The sequence below is a fragment of the Ambystoma mexicanum genome, chromosome 1q (genome assembly GCF_040938575.1).
Source record: "Ambystoma mexicanum isolate Mex_15411 chromosome 1q, UKY_AmexF1_1, whole genome shotgun sequence".
Taxonomy (NCBI): Eukaryota; Metazoa; Chordata; class Amphibia; order Caudata; family Ambystomatidae; genus Ambystoma; species Ambystoma mexicanum.
In genome coordinates this window covers 475,407,823-475,426,128 of record NC_090922.1, presented here as the reverse complement: position 1 = coordinate 475,426,128, position 18,306 = coordinate 475,407,823, and the positions used below count along the sequence as shown (strand labels likewise).

General features: G+C 49.2%; 1 protein-coding gene across 2 annotated transcripts in view; it reads right to left on the bottom strand.

Moving 5' to 3' along the window:
- The window catches only part of LOC138529026 (urokinase plasminogen activator surface receptor-like), a 131,017-nt gene that overhangs the window by 30,837 nt on the left and 81,874 nt on the right, over positions 1-18,306 (bottom strand). The window lies entirely within an intron of this gene.

Genomic DNA, 18,306 nt, shown 5'->3' with positions numbered 1-18,306 from the left:
GTCCACTCTGACCCGGGACATGCGTGAAACATAAAAGCTTAAAGCTCTCCTAGGATCAAGCCTATGGAGCCTCTCCTCTTCCTTACCAGGATGCGGAGGAGGATAGAATGCCGGAAGAACAACCTTCTGGGCCAAATGAAATTCCGTCACTACCTTCGGAAGAAAAGAAGGACGAACTCTAAGGACAACCCTGTCCTTGTGAAATACAGTGAAGGGAGGCTTAACTGAAAGTGCCTGTAACTCACTCACTCTGCGAGCGGAAGTAACCGCAACTAAAAACACAGTTTTCAGAGTTAACAGCCTCAAAGGGCAAGAATGTAAAGGCTCAAACGGAGCACCCATAAGAAACTTAAGAACAAGGTTTAAATCCCAACCGGGCACCAGGAAAGGTGACGGAGGGAACACATTAGTGAGCCCTTTCAGAAACTGTGAAATCAAAGGGATTTTAAAGTAAGAACACTCTTCAGACGAGCGCTTAAAGATGGACAGCGCCGCCAGGTAACCTTTAACGGTACCCACTTGCAAGCCCCTGTGGGCCAAAGAAAGTAAAAAGGACAGAACCATGGGAATGTCACATGCAAAAGGATCCACATTCTGAACTCTGCACCAGTCGCAGAACTTACGCCAACGGCAACGGTACAGAGACTTTGTTGCTGGCCTTCGGGCCGAAAGCAACACCTCCATCACATCCTCAGGGAGGTCCCAATCCTTATACCTCAACCTTTCAGAAGCCAAGCGTGAAGGTTGAGGGATCTGACCTCTGGATGGAGAACCTGACCCCCCTCCCGTGAGAGCAGATCGTCTCGGTAGGGAAGACGAAGTGGAGGGCAGATGGATAAGTCGAGAAGGTCCGGGTACCACGTCCTCCGAGCCCACGCCGGGGCAATGAGGATCATCCGGGAACCGAACTTCCGTAACCTCCGCAGCACTTGCGGGATGACGGGGACTGGAGGAAACGCGTACAGCAGCGGGAATGACCACTCCACCACGAACGCGTCTCCTAAGGCTCCTTTTGGAGGAAATTCCCGCGAGCAAAACCTTTCGCACTTCCGGTTGACACTGGAGGCGAAGAGATCCACTTGAGGGGTCCCCCAAAGGGCAAAGATCTCCAGGAGAATCTCCTGAGCCACCTCCCACTCGTGAGAGATTGCGCTCTGCCTGCTCAGAGCGTCCGCCGTCACATTCTCGTCTCCAGCCAGATGAACTGCCGAGATCGAAACTTCCTGCTGGATGGCCCAGAACTCGAGCTGCATCGCCTCCCTGCACAGAGGAAGTGACCCTGCCCCCCCCTTTTTGTTGAGGTAGTGCATGGCCACTGTATTGTCCGTCAGGATCAGGACACTCTTTCCTCGCACAGTCGGCAGAAAAGCCTTCAGGGCTAGCCTGATGGCCCTCAGCTCCAAAAGATTGATATGGAGTCTGGACTCCGACGGAGACCAACGACCGCTGACTGTCAGCCCGTTGGCATGAGCTCCCCATCCCGTGAGGGATGCATCTGTCACGATCGTCACCTCCAGCCAGGGAAGCCAAAATGGAGCCCCCTTCATCAAGTTGCCTTCGACGGCCCACCACAGAAGATCCCGGGCGACCGAGGGCGGCACCTGAACCGGGTCCGACATCCTGCCGGAGGACTGCGACCATTGCGTCTTGAGTGCCCACTGCAAAGATCTCATCCGCAGGCGAGCCTCTGGCACCAGAAGAATGCAGGATGCCATGAGGCCGAGCAACCTCAAGAACTCGAACGCAGGGAGCGTCTGGGCATGCTGAAACTTGTGCACCATCTGCTGAATGTGAAGAGCCCTCACCTGGGGAGGAAAACACTGCCCCAGGGAAGTGTCGAGCACCGCTCCGATGTACTGGAGCCGCTGTGTTGGCGTCAAATGGGACTTCTTTAAATTGAGGGAGAAGCCCAGCCTGTGAAGGGAGCGGCAGGTGACGGACAGATGATCCAGGACTTGCTCGGGAGAGCCCCCCCTGATCAACCAATCGTCCAGGTAGGGGTAGACGTGAATCCCCCCTTGCCTGAGATGCGCTGCCACCACCACCATGAGCTTGGTGAAAACCCTCGGGGCGGAGGTCAATCCGAACGGCAGGACCCGAAACTGAAAGTGCGAGTCGCCAACCGCGAACCTCAGGTACTTCCTGTGCTTGGGATGGATCGGCACATGGAAGTAAGCATCCTTGAGGTCGAGTGACACCAACCAGTCCTGAAGCTGAAGGGCCTGGAGGACTTGAGAGAGAGTAACCATCTTGAACTTGTCCTTCCTGAGGAGTTTGTTCAAACCGCGCAAGTCCATGATGGGTCTCAATCCCCCGTCTTTCTTCGAAATCAAAAAATAAGGGGAATACCATCCCTTGTTCCTCTCCGCTACAGGCACCAATTCTATTGCGCCTTTTCACCAGCAGGGCTTGAATTTCCTGCGCAAGGAGTGGATCCGGACTCTGCAAAGAGAGGCTCCCCGGTGGATTGTCGCGAGGCCTGTGCCGAAAGGGAAGACAGTAGCCATGGATTATGATCTCCAGAACCCACACATCTGAAGTAATGGCTTGCCACTCTACAAGATGCTGCGCCAGCCTTCCCCCAACCGGCGAACCATGGGACATGGCCTCACGACTGAGTGGGAGCGGCTGCGGCGTTACCTGAGGGCAAAGAGGCAACTGCCCGAGCGGCCTTGGCACCACGGGTACCCGGTCGTCCACCTCTGGTACCCCTGCGATGGCCTCTTTGACTGCCAGCTCCTCTCGCTTTACTGAAGGATGAGTAATAGCGAAAGGAACCACCCCTCCACTGCTGTCCCCTAGGACGAAAAGGCGGAGGTTGGCGAACTGCAGCGCCCAACGACTTCGCTGCAGCTTTTGAGGTCTGCAACCTCTCAAGGCTCTCGTCAGCCTTGCTGCCAAAAAGGTGTTCACCGTCAAAGGGCATGTTGAGGAGCCGGGACTGCACATCAGGAGCAAACCCCGACTTCCGCAACCACGCAAACCTGCGTATCACGGTGCTCGCCGCCATGGACCTACTGACGCATTCAGCTAAATCCAAACCCGACTGAACGGACTCACACATGGCATCCTTACCATCCTGGACCATAGCAAGGAAACCATCCCGTTCGTCCCCTTCGGGAATATATTCAGCCGCCAACGCAACACAGTTCCACAGAGTGTGTGTGAAACGAGACAAGGCACAAATGGAGTTGGCCGCCTGAAGCGCCATACCACCAGAAGAAAACACTTTCTTCGCCCAGCCATCAAAACGTTTGTCGTCCCTATCAGGAGGGATGGTAGGGTACGACGCCCGCTTTGCCGGGGCCGTGGCCGCCTGCACCACCAGACTCTCCGGAGTGGGGTGCCTGGTCAAGTAGCAGGGGTCGCTACTGGCTGGACGGTATTTTCGCGACAAGGATCTGCCCACCGCCGGGAGACTCTCCGGAGCAGTCCAAGCCGCCGCCACCCTTCTCTGTAAAGCCATATGGAACGGCAGTACCGGGTCAGTTGGGGGACCAACATCAAGGATGTCCGTCAGATCATCCTGCACAAACTCCCCTGGGGGAGCAGACCATCCCAAGTACTCAGCAACCCTAGCCATAAGGCGCCGGTACGAAGAATCGGCATGAGAGCCAGGCTCAGGCCTACAAAACTCCACCTCCGGAGAGGTGTCCAGTCCACTGGCATCATGCAGGGACTGTCTCAAATCGTCAAACTGACTATGGCCCGAGACAATTTCATCTGGAACCAGACTAGGAACCAGGCCATCAGAATCCTCATCCGCCTCTGAAATATAGTCCAGGTGGCGAAAAGAAGGCACCCGAGAGTGCTTGCTCTTAACCAGAGCCTTCCTAGGGGGTTCTCCCGTGCCACGGGGTACCTCCGACACGAAAGGCGTCGATGGCGTCGAGCGAATCGGCGCCGGCGTCGAGAGAACCGGCATCGGCGCCGAGAGGATCGGCGCCGAGGAAATCGGCGTCGACGTCAGACGCAGCGCCTCCAGCATCGGCGGCGTCGACACAGCCCTCGAGGCCGGAGCCCCGAGCGTGTCCCTCGACGACCCGAGCGTCGACGGCCTCGACGACTTCCTCGAGGCCGGAGCCTCGAGAAAGCCTGTCGACGCCCTCGACGCCTCAGACGTCGATGTCTTCCTCGAAGACTTCACAGGTGCACACGGTCTCGAACGCGTCGAGGACCGGGACCTGGAACGGGTACGGCGAGAACGAGTCTCCTTGTCCGGACGGGACCTCTCCCGTGACTCGTGCCGACCACTCATGCGAGCGGTGTCTCTCGACCTCACACGACCGACCCCACTCGGGGGCGCGGACGGCGTAGTACCCTGCGACTCAAGAATCGCCAGCGTTTTCTTCCCGAAGGAAGCCCATTCCTCCGGCGTCGCACGGCTGGTGGGGTAAGCGACGTGCCGGGCAGAGTCCTCCGAGGAGGACCTGGAAGACGACTGGTGTCGGCGCTTCCGAGAACGCCTCGAAGAGGCTGAGGAGTGGCGAGACCTACTCCTAGAAGGAGACCCACGAGACTTCCGACGATGACGCGGAGAGTCACCCCTCGAATCATCCGTCGAAAGCCCCGCAGACTTCGACTTCCTGGGCTTGGACACCCGACCTACCGACAATTTCTTCTTACGTTCTCGTAAGGCTTTGGACGTGAGCGACTGGCAGTCGATACAGTCATCCGTGTCGTGGGCCTCCCCGAGGCACCAGAGGCAGGCGTCGTGCGAGTCCGTCACCGACATCTTGGACCCACACTCCCCGCACTTCTTGAAACCCGGACGCAGGGTCGAAGACGAAGTAGAAGACATCTTCAAATTTACACAAAACGAACAGGTTCGAAGAACCGAGAAGAACAGAACTCCAAAGAGTCGAGGCGTGAACCGAGAATCACGAAGCAACACGTTCGCGGAAAAAACGGAACTGAGGCTACGGGCGTCGTGCGTCCTACTTATCACATCGGATGACGTCGGACGTCGGAGGAGGCCCTCGACGACGGCGCATCGACGTCATCGACGCAGGACGCAGACGCCGAAAAAAGTTTCCGAAGCAGCACAGCTGTGGTGATTACATGTCATAGATATGGAATACGTCGGAGGACCCAATCCCCTCGAAATAACATGACCATAGTGACTGCAGCAAAGTAGAACAGTCTAGCCACATAATAACACTTATGTTTGATTTGAATGCATAGGAGAACCCACTTCACACGTTCAGATGTTCAGTTTCTCATCCTTCATGCCCAATGGGCCAGGCATGGCTGGGGAAGCAAAATGACCCCAGCCATACATGGTTCAATGGGACTGCAAGCTGGTTAATCCGAGCTGTGAAGAGGAAACTCTGTTGACTATTGACAGTCAAAGCTAGCCCAGGAGTGCTCCATCAGCTGCATCAAGTGGCAGAGGGAGCATTCCGTGTTTTGTCTCAACTGGCTTAGCTCGTCCAAAATGAGCAACAGATCGGTACCCTGTTGCCCATTATGGTCAAGGCTTCACTTATATATTATAAGGAATAAAGTACTCCCAACATGCATATCTAGGATGTCCCCCAACCCCGACCAAAAAAAAGAAATAAGGTGGCACAATGTTTGGCCTTCTTCGGGGGCAGTGGTGTGCTGTTTAGCATATTTGCCCCTAAGTAAGCCAAATGAATTAAGCCATGTCCCAAAAAGGCACACTTGGGGGCTTTAGGGGGCTGGCTCTGTGCCTGTGGGTTGGTCCCCCAGAAATCCACCCAGGGAGGGCAAATTATTGCTGCGTACCTGGGGGGGGTAAAATTGAGGGCCTGACCCCCATTTTCCTACCACAGGGAAGCAGCAAGGACCACTAGGCTACCAGGGATATCATTTTGGGAGTGGGCCCCCCATGCCAATCAGCCCCCCACCCCCAGAAAATGCCAACCAGATGGCATAATGTTGTTTTACCTTCATTGGGGGCAAATTGGTGCACTGGTCTGCCCCCAAGGAAGACAAAACAACATTACACTCCACATAGTGTGGAATGCTTGGGGGTATCAGGGGACTCACCCCATGCCTGTGGGTCATCCCCCTTAGGATTCCGCCCCAAAGATGGCCGGATCCTTTCTGCTTCCCTGGGTGGGCAAAACTGGGGTTCCGGCACCATTGTACCACCCCTGGGGAGCAGCAAGGACCACTAGGATCTTGGGGGCGGGCCCCGACCGCTATGATCTTGGGGTTGGGCCCCGACCACTATGATCTTAGGGGTGGGGGTGCCCCAGGCCAATCCGCATCCCACCACCAACCCCAGAAAATGCCAACAAGATGGCAAAAGGTTGTTTTGCCTTCTTTGGGGGAAAATTGGTGCAGTTTTTTACCCATTTGCCTCCAGGGAATGCAAAACAACATACAACAATTTTGCCACAGGCACACCTGGGGGCATCAGGGGGCTGGCCCTATGCCTTTAAGTCCAGCCACCACAGGAATACCCCCATGGAGATCCTTTCTGCTTCCCTCTGGTGGAGAATTGAGGGTCTGGTCCCATTTTGCCAACCCTGGGAAGCAGTAAGGAGCATTAAGCTACCAGGGAAAAGATTTTGGTTGCCCATGGGAGTACCCCAGGCCGTCATAGAGCTCTGGCCATGCTGTTTTACAGCTTTTCCCTCCAGGGAGGGATGGGGACCCTGCAGAGGTGACCCATGAATGCCGATGGGCTAGGGGGCAGTCGACCCTCATGTGAGACAGACGCCCAGTGCCAGGGGCAGCACCCCCAGCCGTCCTAGAGCTCTGGCTGAGCTGTGGTACAGCTTTCCACTCCGGGGAGGGATGTGGATTCTGCCGGGGCTCCCTGCGACCGCTGCTGAGCTGGGGGAGGGTGGAGTTATGTGCGAGGCAGGTTCCCAGGGCCAGGGACAGCACCCCTGGCCGTCCTAGATATCTGGCTGGGCTGCATTGCAGCTATACCCGCTGGGCAGGGATGGGGGCCCTGCCAGGGCTCCCTGTGACCTCTGCTGGGCTTTGTCAAGTCCAGGAGTGTCAGAGTTTTATTGCCCTGAGTGTTGAAGAGGTTTTCAGGGTCTTTTTACTTCTGAAACTGTATTTCAAGTATCTGGGCAAGTATAGGGCAACTATCCCAGGCCAAGGTACAGGAAGTGACTCTTCGCAGTGATTGGTCCCAGTCAGAATAGATGCTGTTTACCCAACATTCTAGACTGCCCTTCATTAGTCTTGCTTAAGAGGAACGTCATGTTTATGTCATCTTCCTAAGTTTGGCCCTTAAATATCATTACCTTCAAGGTCAAGAAGTACAAAGCAGGAGTCGGGAAGGCATACTATCCAAGCAGGAGAAAGCAGCTGCAGCAACAAATGTCAGCTAAGTTCAAGAAACTGTTTAACCTACTTCTCTACCGTTTCTGAGGACACTTGTAAATAACAATGATGTCTATTGAACTGTAAAGCAGAGGCCGATGTCTAAGAAATGTCTATTTTATTAAAGTCAGCGCCATAAAGCACGTACTGAAAGAACTACCTGTCAGCAGTAAGAGCTATAACGATTTCCATATTGTTCTGACAACAGTGGAGAGAGAGAGAGAGAGTGTTGCGCAGCGACTTTACATGTAGCTGAAGACAGCTATGTGTCAGGACTCTCATGAGACTGTTTGCAGTGACAAAACGAAAACGGAATTCAGCTGGTGTCAAGATGCCGTAGCTTCACTGAAGCTATAGAGTTTGGCCGCCATCTAGTGGCAATCCTGGTTCTTGAAAGTGTGTGCAATTTAAAGTCTTTTCTTTTTGACAAATGGAAAGGAATCCTTTCTGAACAGTTACCAGAAGGTTTTAGCAAGTGACCATTTTTCAAATCAACCTGAAAGCTGGAACCTCAAATTTGCAAGAGAACATTTTTGGGGGGCAAAAGAAGCAAGAAGCGTATTAACAGGAAACTAGAAGTTCTTGGTCATCATCCTGATACATCAAATGTGACTTATCTCACAAGACTAGTGTAAGGAACTTTGAAACGCAAGAGACGTTAATGTAAGCATCCCTCTAGGCAGTTGCAGAGGGAATTTAGATAAAGAGAGTAAAACCTAAAGAAAGTCAAAAGAGGATTAGTTAATTTGGAAATGCTTAACTTAACTTTTCTTACCCTTATACAGATATCCTCTGGAGCCAAAGCCGGGAATATGAACAGTTTATTTTATCCACTTCCCCTTTCCCCAAGGGGTGTTCTAGGCTCAGCTGTTTTAAACCAGGTTGAGTGCAAAACACCTTGGAGGGACTGTGGGTTTCTGCAGCTCCGAGGACATCATGAGAAAACATGGACCTGACAGAATGAAAGGCCAAATACTTTGAGTCCTCCTGAGCTGTCATGAATCCAACAGGGTTCACTATGAATGCCCCGGGGGGAGATGATCAGGGATTTGAGGGATGAGTTGAGGGTGGCCCATGGTGAGAATGTAAGGTTGGCAAAGAAAGTTGATGATAGGCGAAAAGGTACTGGGACATGGAAGATGCAGGAACCCCCTGTCTTGGAGAGGGAGGATCAGGGGAGTTATAAGGCAGAACATATGGGGGCAGAATGGGGCTTAGGGACTCTCCTTATGTCCGTAACTCTGGCTCCAACAGAACGGTTTAGAGGGGAGCCAAAGAGGTTCAGAACCTTTTTAACTGAATGTGAGTTGCATTTTTTGAGTAGGCCAGAAGGATTTACTTCGGCAGCTGCTGAGGTCACGTTTATCCTATCGTATTTGTCTGGTGAGGCAGCCACATGGGCAGGGTTATAGACATGCAGCCTTAAGGGATTATCAGCTTTTTCAGCTGAAGTTTAGCAAAATGTTTGACAGAAGACAGGTTACAGTGGAGGTGGATGGGAAGCTCTTGGAGGTTAACCAGGGAAGTCGTTATTTGGTCAGCTAGATTACACATTCTAAATCTTTAGTTCTTGAGAGCGATTGGCTAGAGGATAAAGGAGCATTCCTCTTATTGCGGTTTGAGAGAGGAATTGAAAGATGCCTTGTCTGCAGTTGTTGATCGACCAACTTCTTGTGAGGCACTGATTGATCTGGTGATTCAGTTGGATTTTCGTTTAAGTGAAAGGAGGGTTGAGCATAGAAGAGTTTTAGGAGATGTGAAGACAAATCACAGAGGGGATCGACACAGGTTTGAATGTGCCTCCAAGGAGGCGAAGATCAAAACTCAAGAACAGGTTGGAAAGGGGAGAGGGCCTCTGTCTAAACAAGAGAAAGATAGGCTTTGAGAAAACAATGTGTGTTTATATTCTGGGAAGAGTGGGCACTTTTTAGGCAACTGTCTAAATACTCCAAAACGTTTCCCGTCTCCAGCACTTAGGACTCAACAGGTCGCCAACACTCTCCATACTGCTGTTCCTCACAACGGTGAATGTATCCTTGTTTTTTTAGGCAACTTTGAAGGGGAGCAGTCCCGTTGTGATCGATTCAAGGGCTACTGAAAACTTTATTGTCTGGGTGGAGGCTAGATCTTTGGGCATCCCTTTGGTACACAAAGATTTGGTGGGAGAGGTAAGGGCAGCGGATGGTTCATCACTTACCTCTGGACCTATTACTCATGAAACAGCTCTTGTAACTATAGTCATGGGAGGGAATCATGGGGAGGAATTGTCTTTTGAGTTGATTCATATGCCACAGTTGAAGGTTATTGTGTGTATGCCCTGGCTCACTTTTCACAATCTGCACATCGACTGGAGTAGACGAGTAGTTGACTTGCAATCAGAGTTTTGTAGAGCACCCTATTTGGGCTACCAACCATTGGAACAATCTAGTGTGCAGGAGGCATCAGTGGTTAGGAGTTTGGCTGAAAGGGGAGCCATGTCACATTCTGTAGGTGCTGTGATGGGAGTGTTGCTGGAGTGTTATGAAGATTTTGGGGATGTGTTTGATGAAGAGGAGGCAGGAGATTTACTACCGCATTGGCCTTATGATTGCAAAATAGACTTGGAACCAGGAGCTATCTTACACTGCAGCAGAGTTTATACCCCCATCGAAAAGGAAAATGATTATTTAAAGGAGCATCTCGCAGAGAATTTGGCAAAGGGGATTTATTAGACACTCACAGTCCCCGTCAGCCTTTCCCTTGTTCTTTGTGCCACAGAATGAGGGAACTCCTAGGACCAGTATAGATTACTGTGCAGTAAATAAGTTCACAATCAGGAATCGGTATCGCCTTCCATTCATCTCGGAGATGCTGGACCAGATTCAGCGAGCAGTCATTTTTTCTAAACTGGACCTGAGAGGATCTTACCATTTAGTCTGAGAGGGAGATGAGGGGAAGAAGGCTTTTAAGACCAGATTCAGCCTTTTTGAGAACCAGGTTATGCCTTTTAGCCTCTACAATGCTCCAGCGCCTTTTCCATTTTTCATTAACAAGGTTCTGAGGGAGTTCCTAGATATTTTTGTGGTGGTTTACAAAGATGACATTTTGATCTTCTCCCAGGGTATGGAACAACATCTGGAGCATGTCTGACTCATTCTTCAGAAGTTGAAAGAAAACCATTCATATGCCAAATTGGGGAAGAGTCAATTCCATACAACATCGGTTAAGTATCTAGAATTTGTGATTTCACCGAAAAGTTTGGAGACGTATCAAAGAAAGGTTCTGGCTGTCAAGGACTGGCCGTCTCTGACCAAGGTAAAGGAGGTAGAAAGATTTCTTGGCTTCACAGATTTTTATCGCATGTTTATTGCAGGGTTTTCCCACATTATTACACCACTCACTAAACTCCTTAAGAAGGGATTTCATTTCACCTGGAGTACTGAAGCTGAGAAAGCATTTCAGTCACTAAAGGATCTATTTACGACTGGGCTAATGCTTTTTTCAATGCTTTTGCATCCAAATTCGACCAAACCATTCTTTGTGGAGGCAGACGCTTCAGATCTGGCCATGGCAGCAGTTGTGTCCCAGATGCATGAGTAACTGGACAGCTTCATCCTGATTCCTTCTTTTCGAAGAAATTCTCTCCAGCAGAAAGAAATTAAACCATCATGGATCGCGAACTTCTGGCGATAAAAGCAACTTTTGAGGAGTGGCGACATTATTTAATGGGAGCAAGACATACGGTAACAGTGTTGACCGATCATCGCAATCTTCTCTTCCTGAAGTCTGCAAAGATACTCACACTGAGGCAGCTTAGATGGTCCCTTTTTTCCGACTTAAATTTAAGCCTGTATACTTTAACGGCAAGGCAGCCTTTTGATCTCGTCAGCTCCCTGATGACGGACTAGAGACTGGACAGGAAGATCATTCATTGATTCCCCCCTCAGCTGGAACTTCATATGAGGAGGGGTGCGTTGAGAAATTCAGGAATGCATGAGCATGTAGGAAATTTAGGATTGGGTACATTCGGATCTGGCTCGCAGTCTGAGGGACGGTCCACTGTTTTTGGATTCAAAATTAATTCTCCCATTGGAAGTTCTGCAGGAGAGAGTTTTTAAGGATTGTTATGGGTAACTTCTAGCTGATCATCCTGGGTTCCGCAAGTCTCTGGAGCTGGTTCGTAGAGATTTTTAGTTGGGCACCATGCACGTGGATACGCAACATTTTGTGAAAACATGTGAGGTTTGTGCTCAGTCGAAGAAAGCCATATGGTTTGCTGGAACCACGTCCAATTCCTCCCCGCTTTTGGCATATGTTATCCTTAGGTTTTGTTGTTGATCGGCCTAAGGATCACCGGTGTACTACTGTATTGGCACTTGCACATGTTCTAAGTAAGGAGCAGAGCTTTATTTCCCATTAAAGGAGAAGTAACAGCACAAAGACTTGCACACAGTTTTCTTCAGGAAGTGTTGCGCTTGCAGCGGTTGCCTAGTCAGTTTATATCAGACAGGGGAGCTCAATTTCTTTCTAGATTTTGGAGAATCTTCTGTAAAGAGTTGGGTGTGGAGGTGAGGCTTACCTCGGGTACTCATACTGAAACCAATGGCCAGGTGGAGCGAGAAAACCAGGAATTAGGTGATAACTCCTGCTGCAGTTAAGCTAAAGTTACGACTTGGGCTGAAGGTGTATCATACGTTTCATGTGAGTTTGTTAAAGCCATTACAGAAAGGAACAAGACTGGGTCCCACTCCTCCCCCAGTTCAGGTTGAATGTGGCTTTGATGAATTTGAGGTGAGAGCTATTTTAGATTCCAGGAAGGTGCGATGGAAACTTCAGTATCGATTAGACTGGAAGGGTTTTGGTCCAGAGGAACGCTCTTGGGAGACAGCAGTTGATTCCCATGCTCCGCAATTGGTGGCTAGATTTCACAGGAGGTTTCTGTGCAAGCCAGGACCTGGCACAAGGCTGTGGAGAGGGGGTACTGTAAAGTCCAGGGATGTCAAAGTTTGATTATCCTGAGTGTTGAAGGGAATTTCCTGGTTCTTTTTACTTCTGAAACTGTATTTCAAGTATCTCTTTGGTTTTGGCCTTAACTCTTGTTTTCAGAGTAGGGCAACAAACCCAGGCCATGATGAAGGAAGTGACTCTGCACAGTGATTGTTCATAGTCAGAGTAGAGGCTGTTTACCCAACATTCTAAACTGCCTTTCATTATGCCTGCAAGGATCCCTCTAGGGAGTTGCAGAGGGAATTTAGGTAAAGAGAGTAAGACCTAAAGAATGCCAAAAGAGGATTAGTTAATTTGGGAATGCTTAATTTAACATGTAATTCTAAATCGCCCTTATACAGATATCCTCTGGAGCCAAAGCTGCGAATCTGAACAGTTTGTTATTTTATCCACTTTCCCTTTTCCTTTGCATTGGGGGTGTTCTAGGCTCAGCTATTTTAAAGCAGGTTGAGTGTGAAACACATTGGAAGGACGGTGGGGTTTGGCAGCTCCTGAGGATGTCAAGAGAAAATATGCACCCGACAGATTTGGGGGTTGACCCACATGGGAGAGAGGCATCCAGGCCAAGGGCAGCACCCTTGGGCGCCCTGGAGCTCTGGCTGCATGTGACAGCTTTTCCCTCCAGGGAGGGATGGAATCTGCACCGGGTCTCCCTGGAAGCACCGCTGAGCTTGTGCACATTCAACCTATATGGGAGACAGGTGCCCAAGGCGTGAGACTTCACCTCGAACCATCCTGGAGCTCTGGCCCTGGCTCCCTGGAACTACCGCTGAACTTGGGGATGGCCGACCCACGTGGGATACGAGTGCCCAAGGCCAGCAGCAGAAGCCCCCGATGTTTTGGACCTCTGGCTGCACTGCATTAGAGCTTTCCCCTCCAGGGAGGGATGCAGACTGTGCCGGGGTTCCCTGGGACTGACCCTGGACTTGTGGATGGTTGACCCACTTTGGAGACCCACTTTGTTGACCCAGCCGTCCTGGAGCTCTGGCTGGGCTGCCTCACAGGTTTTCCCTCTGGGGAGGGATGGGGACCCTGCCGGAGCTCCCTTGGATCACGGCTCAACTTGTGGACGGTTGACCCACATGGGAGACAGATGCCCAAGGCAGCAACCCTGGCCGTCCTGGAGCTCTTGCTGTGCCGCATTACAGCTTTCCACTTCAGGGAGGGATGGTGACACTGTTGGGGAACCCTGAGATTGCTGCTGCACTTCAGGACATTGGACTCACATGGGAGACAGGCGCCCAAGGCTGGGGACATCACCCGGACCATCCTGGAGCTCTGGTCGGGCTGCATTACAGGTTTACCCTCCACGAAGGAATGGGGACACTACCTGGGCTCCTTGGGACCACCGGTGGACTTGGGACGATGAACCCATATTGAATACAGGCCCCCAAGGGTGGGGACATGACTGCCAACCGGCCTAGATCTCTGGCTGGGTTGTGTTAATGCTTTTCACTCCAGAGAGGGATGGGTACTCTGCTGGGTCTCCCGGGGTTCCCTGTTTTCCTTGGTGGCTGTGACACCCCAGACCCAAATGTGTGGGTTGTTCACAAGGCCAAATCCAGTCTTCCCAGGGTGTTCAGTGTACCAGTGGTTTAGCCTTTTCCCTTTGCGCCCAGGTCAGTGGATGACACATATGAGGTACCGTTGTCATTGGGACACCTCTGGGACATAGGAATGCAGGACATTTGCTGCTGCACCCATGAATCAGGAGTTTCCTGGTGCCAAATGTCTCAAAATGTAGGGGTTTCTTTCCTACATTTTGGACTTTTCTGGACATTCTGGGTAATAAATTGTAGCACGACACAGGCAACTGAGACCTCTTTGGATTCCCACATGTGTCTTCTTTTCAGAAATCTGTATGTTGTCCAGAAGGCCAAACCCAGTTTTCCCCGTTCGGTATAACAGTGGCTTTTTTCCCTACATTTTGGACTTTGCACAGCATTCTGGGTAATAAATTGTAGCACAACACATGTAAGTGAGTCCTCTTTGTATTACCACTGTCTTCTTTTCAGAAATGCATGTAGTTCCCTGTTTTCCTTGGTGGCTGCAACACCCCAGGCCAAAATCTGTGGGTTGTCCAGAAGACCAAAAACACTATTAATATCGTCTTCCCAGGTATACCAGTGGTTTAGCCTTTTCACTTTGCACCCAGGTCAGTGCATCCACACATGTGAGGTGCTGTTTTCATCAGGACACCTGTGGGAATGTGGGAAGGCAGGATGTGTGTTTCAGTGGCTTCATAGTGGCAAATGTCTCAAAATTGTGTTTATTTCCCCTACATTTTGGACGCTGCTGGGCATTCTGGGTAATAAATTGCAGTATTACACATGCAAGTGAGACCTCTTTGGATTCCCATGGTGTCTTCTTTTTAGAAATGCATGCGGTTTCCTGTTTTCCTTGGTGGCTTCGACACATCAGGCCCAAATCTGTGGGTTGTCCAGAATGCCAAATCCAGTGTGAATTTGGTCTTCCCATGGCATTTCGTGTACCAGTGGTTTTGCTTTTTACTTTTGCGCCCAGATCAGTGCATCCACACATGTGAGGTACCATTTTAATCGGGACACCTGTGGGAACATGAGATAGTAGAACATGTGGTGTTGTATACATGTTACGGGGGTTTCTTGGTCGCAAATGTCTCAAAATTGTGGTTTATTGCCCTACATTTTAAACTTTGTTGGACATTTTGGGAAATACATTGTAACATGACACACGCAAGTCAGACCTATTTCGAATCCCACCTTTGTCTTCTTATCAGAAATTCCCTGTTTTCCTTGGTTGCTGTGACACGCCAGACCCAAACAACGTCAAATCCAGTCTTCCGGTGTGCGTTTAGTGTACCAGTGCTTTAGCCTTTTACCTTTCCGTCCAGGTCAGTGCACCCACACATGTGAGGTACCGTTTTCATTGAGACACCTGTGGGAACATGGCAAGGTAGGACATGTGTTGTTGCACACATGTTTCAGTGGTTTCCTGGTCACAAAGATCTCAAATTGTGTTTATTTCCCTACAATTAGGAATTTGCTGGGCATTCTGGGTAATAAATTGTAACACGACACACGCAAGTGAGACCTCTTTGGATTCCCATGGGTGTCTTCTTTTCAGAAATATATGGGGTTCCCTGTTTTCCTTGGTGGCTGCGACACCGCATGCCCAAATATGTGGGTTGTCCACAAGGCCAAATCCAGTCTTCCCCAAGCCATTCGTGTACCAGTGATTTAGCCTTTTCCCTTTGCACGCAGGTAAGTTCACCCACACATGTGAGGTGCCATTTTTATTGGGACACCTGTGGGAATGTGGGAAGGTAGGTCATGTGTTGTTTTCTCTTGGTTGTGATAATGTTTTCATGCATTTTCCTACTGCGGTTTGTTTACACAACCCTATAATTCCCCAAATGTGCCCTACATTTAGTCGCTGTTTTAAGCATTGATCTCTTTTGTGACCTGCACAAGTCACCTATCCTTCAAAAGGTCCGCCTGTGCTCTTTCAAAACATGTATGCTTGGCATTCTTCACCACATTGGCTTTCCTTATTTTTAAATGCTAAGTATGTCAGTTTAGGCCATCAGCATAAAAATACTATATACCATGGCTCGGTTTTTGGCTCGTAATATTGCTTGGTTTGTGAAACTTTACGACAAATGTATGATTTCCTAACTAGAAGAGTTGGGGGAACGTAGCAGTGCCTTGCTTTTCTCAACATTCATGGAAGCCATTACCTTACTAGTGCAAACATGTCCAGCATCTACTGTTTTTTTCTGTGACTTTTCCAATTTCTTGGCAAACTATTACAATTATGGGTACATAGTTGTTGCTTGACCTTCGCAAAAATTATCCCTTCCTGAACATGGAATTGTATCTACCTTTCAGAAATGCATGCCTTTCTGTGTTCCCATTGAGCTTTCCTACCCTTGTCTTCCATTCCGTGAAAACATGTCCTATTTAATAAAAAGGGGAAAAATCGCCTACCTCCTATAAAACTGAGGTACACTTATGAAAAAAGCAATTGTTTCCACTCAACCTGTTCTTAAAAGTTTGGAAAATGGTGAATTCAGAACTGCAAACCTTTTGTTCCTCGCTCTTACAAGAAAAAAAAACACACAGGTTTCTTTGTACATCATTTTATTGTCATTTTCTGAAAAAACACAAAATATCACTTTTTTGTTATTTTCTCACACCCGTACAGAAAACCATGAATCCTTGGTGGTGTTATGATCGCCTACATGTGGGAAGAAAAGGGTGCACATTTGGCCAGGATATCACTTGTAACAACAAAGTTACAAGTTATTGAATGCCGACATACCGAAATGTCCAAAAAGTGCTCAGCACTGAGAGGGAAACCCCTCAGTAGTAAAGGGATTAATGGTCCTCTTTTCAGGTTTTAATTGTCAAATAGCCCAGCTCTGATGCATTAAATGATCCTGCACCAACCCTGTTTATTAATACTACCTTTTAATGCTTCAACAAAATTTTCTCAGAGAACATTTACCAAACTGAAAACAATCTATAACTTCACACCATGGGCCTCATTAGGACTCCGGCACTTAACCATGGTGCTATTAGCACCATGGTCCATGCCGGAGTCCGCCATGGCGGAATGGGGAATTACCACCCCATTCCGAGGTTGGTGGGGCGGTAATTCCCCATGCCGCCATGGCCCTTCCCCATTCCCATTTTTGCCCCATAGGGCTCAATGGGAATGGGGAAGGCGCTAATTACGGTACCGCAAATTGTGGTACCGTAATTAGCACCAAGGTCCCTTTGCGGGTCCCTACTTTAACGGCTGGTAAAACCAGCTGTTAAGGTCGGGTCCCACAAAGGGACCTCGTAATTAGGTGCTAAGTGTTTAACGGTGCCGCAGCCTTTTACGGTGCCGTTAAACACTTAGCGCCTGGGTCATGATGAGGCCCCATGACTAAAGACCAGCAATGAAGCTCACATAACTACAAGTGAGAATAAAAATATGAATATACTACTTATCACACAAACCTGGCACACACATCAAACAAACATTAAGACCGAAAACGCTACTCTGGAAAGCCTTGAACAACTTGAACACTTTCCATTACATTGACAGAAGAGTTAATCCAATACAAACCAGCTTGACAGAGAATGTTCACCTTTTAACATATGAAAAGACAAGAAAAATAACAAAAGGAGTCAATATAAGACAGATGTGTACCCATACATATTTTCCATTGCCCCATCTAAAAATACGGTTCCTGCCCCACTAGGTGAGGCTAAAGTGTCACATATGGCCCAAAACTAAAGTCCGAAAGGACTTGGCATTTATAGAAGAAATGCGTGTACTACAGTGGAGTAACACTGCCCAATAGTGTCTGTTTTTAGGAATCTCACTGACCCTAATGATATTAATGCTCACATATCCTATTGTCTAGAACTGGACATCACTACCAACCCATGTGATACAGTCAGTGGTCGAAGTGAGCGGGAACGGTCGGGAGCGGTGTTCCACTACTTTTATGTTTTACTGTTAACAGCTCCACTACATTTTGCAACAATTTTTACCATTTAGGAACTGTTCTTTGTGAAGCTACAGCACACTTCTCCATTTTACCGCTGGATATCAGTTGCAGCTAAACTGAAATCCGTTTCAACTCAATTTGCTGGCAACCAGCGTGACTGCAACCCTTGAAAAATGTGTTTCACATGGCCATCTTCCTTTCTACTCTGTCCCCTGCTGGAGTCACATCTCCACTACTTTTTTGGTACACTTCGATCACTGGATACAGTGATGAGAAAATCATAATCGACTGTCTGTAAGAGCCAAGTGGGCCCAATGTATCTATCTGACTAATGAAAGGACAGTGTAATATCGTTATTTAGTGAACCTGTTTATTGAATTAAACGCTAATCTGTCTATTATATTTCTGTTGATGGAGATTATTTAAAAAAAATCAAAAGACTGAAGACGTAAATCTTTAAGTGCTACTTTTAAAACATGCACTTATTTGTATGTTGCAAATAAGGTGAAGCCAAAGCCCCC